This window comes from Tenrec ecaudatus, chromosome 12 (genome assembly GCF_050624435.1).
Source record: "Tenrec ecaudatus isolate mTenEca1 chromosome 12, mTenEca1.hap1, whole genome shotgun sequence".
Lineage (NCBI taxonomy): Eukaryota > Metazoa > Chordata > Mammalia > Afrosoricida > Tenrecidae > Tenrec > Tenrec ecaudatus.
Window position 1 is genome coordinate 93494972 of NC_134541.1, and position 2932 is coordinate 93497903.

General features: G+C 37.6%; 1 pseudogene; it reads right to left on the reverse strand.

The window, feature by feature from the left end:
• Positions 1-449: 449 nt before the first annotated feature.
• Positions 450-576, reverse strand: LOC142423601 (small nucleolar RNA SNORA62/SNORA6 family; annotated as a pseudogene).
• Between the last annotated feature and the right edge of the window lie 2356 nt (positions 577-2932).

Below are 2932 nucleotides of genomic sequence, written 5' to 3' on the forward strand. Positions count from 1 at the left end.
AAAGACTGTACAGATGTGCTTTATACAATTGATGTATGTATATGTATGAACTGTGTAAAGAATTGTATCAGCCCCAATAAATTGTTAAAAAAAAAAAGAAATATAAAAAACTTTTCGTGTCTTTATCTCCATAGAGACAAAACCTGTCTGCATCTTCAGAATCGATTAGCATTCGAATCTATGTCCATTTTCAGATTGGTAAATCCAGATGCTTTCATATATTTCTAAAGATCCCAACACCACAGAATGCCACAAGGATCCCTTTTAGTGCAGTGGATTATGCATGGGATTGGTAATTTCAAGATCAGTAGTCTGAACGGACAAGCCATTCCAAAGGAAAAAAGCTATATTTGTAATTAAATGGGTTCTTTTTCTTTTATATTTTAGTGTAGTTTTCAATCACACATCATTTGGCGCATTTTTGTTTTGTTTTGTTTTGTTTTGTTTTCACCTGTGGCAGCGAGTACTATCAAACTCCAGTCATTGAGGCAAGCTCTACTGGTGTTAGCGAAAATCCTGCCTGGTAACATAGCACACTTCCCACACGCAGAAGTTCACTGGCCAAGATTGTGCATTTGTTTTTAAAGGAAAAAAATCACAACTTTTCTGTAGTGTTTAAAGCATATTTGAAAAAGGAACATTCTTATGCTAATTCTATACAAATCACATAGCCTTAAAAATGCAAAACAATGATTTTAAACCTCCAGTAACAGCAGTTATACTGAACACAGTGCTTTAGTCGCAGAATTATTTGTACAGAGGGATTTTAGTCAGTGTGTATGAAAATATGTGAATCAGTGTAAATATGATTAGATGTCTATGTAAAATATTTTCTTAAGTGTACGCACAAGAAGAGTCTAACCTTGCAGCTTCTCCTCTTGTCTTATATCCTGTATACCAGCAGAAAGGGATTGATTGATGTGTGTGTGTGTGTGTGTGTGTGTGTGTGTGTTCTTGTGAGTCCATTCTGCTCATTCTGACCCTATGAAAAAAAGTAGCAAAACGTTGCTTGGTTTTATATCATCCTCCAAATTGTCGTTATGTTTGGGCTCATCTCTACATCCATAGTGTCAGTCCATCTCCTACATGGTTTTCCTATATCTCTCTGATGATCTATTTTACAAAACACGATTATCTTTTACACAGATTGGTCTCTTCTGATAGCATGCCTGAAGCATGGGAGCTGAAATCTCGCCATCCTCAGTTCTAAAGAGCATTCTGGGTGCATGTCTTCCAAGACAGATTTGTTGGTCTGCTGGCATTCCACAGAACTTTCAACAGTCTTCGCCAGTACCATAATTCAAAGGCATGTGTGTATTTTTCAACTTTCACATGAATATCATGTGATGTTAAAAATAGCATCACTTGGATTAGACCCACCTTAGTTTTCAAAATGAAATTTTTGCTCTTCAATACTTTAAGGAGGTCTTGAGCTAAAGATTGCTCAATGCAATGTCATTTGATTTCCATGAGCACTACTTGTGAATCTGAGCAAGGAGAACATTTGACAACTTCAATCTGTTCTCTGTTTATCATGATGTTACCTCTTGGCCCACTTGTGAGAACTTTGGTTTTCTTTACATTGAACTGTAATCCATACCGAGATCTACAGTTTTTGATCTTCATCTGCAAGTGCTTCAAGTCCTCCTCACTTTCAACAAGCAAAGCTGTGTCATCTGCATATCAAATGCTAAAAAGCCTTGCTCCAATCTCAATGCTGTATTCTTCATATAATCCAGCTTCTCTGTTTATTTGTTCAGCAAAGAGATTGAATAAATTTTGCAAGAGGATAAAACCTTAGTGCACACATCTTCTGATTTTAAAATATGTAGTGTTCAGCCTATACAACTGCCTCTTGGTCCATATATAGGTTCTGTATGAATACAATGAAGGATTCTGTAATTCTCTTTCTTCTCAATAATACCCACCATTTCTTATTCACACAGTTAAAGGCCTTTGCATAGTCAATAAACACAAGTAAACATCTTTCTGGTATTCTCTGCTATCAGTCAGATCCATCTGACGTCAACAATGACACCCCTCATTTCAAATCCTCTTCTGAATCCAGTGTGAGTTTCTGCCAGTTCCCTGTCAACGTACAGCTGGTGAGTGAGCCTCGGGAGTATTTCACATGCGTGTGCTATTAATGATATTGCTTGATCATTTTCTTAGGTCACATTTCTTGACAATAGGCACCACTCTCTCTTCTGATTGATTCACTCAGTAGATTGCCTTCAAACTTCTTGGCAGAGAAGAGGAAGCACGTCCAGTGCTTCGTCAGCTTGAAAAGTCGGTTCAGTTGGTGGTCTGTCAATCTCTGGAGCCTTGTTTGTCGCTAATGCTTTCAGTGCACCTGGACTTCTTCCTTCAGTTTCATTGGTTCTTGGTCATTTGCTGCCTTTTAAATGGTGTAAAGTTGGCCTATTCTTTTGGGACAGTGATTCTGGGTATTCCTTAAATGGTCTTTTGATGGTTCTTGCTTCATTCAATATTTCAGCTTGAGATTTAATTTTTTTGTTCAGTTCTTTCTTTTTTTAAGTTTATATTAATTAATTTATTTATTTATCTTTTATTGGGGCCTCATACAATTCTTTTCACAATCCATACATACATCCATTATGTCAAGCACTTATGTACATTTGTTGCCATCATCATTCTCAAAACACCTGACTTCTACTTGAGCCCTTAATATCTGCTCCTCATTTTCACCCTCCCTCCCCAATCCTCCTACCTCTTGAACCCTTCATCATTTATGAATTATTATTATTTTGTAATATATTACACTGTCTGATGTCTCTGCCAGCCTTCTTCTCTGCTGACCCTCCCCCAGGGAGGAGGCTATATGTAGATTCTTGCAATCACTTCCCCCTTTCTACCCCACATTCTCTCCACTCTCACCACTGGTTCTGAAGGAGCCATCTGTCCTGGATTC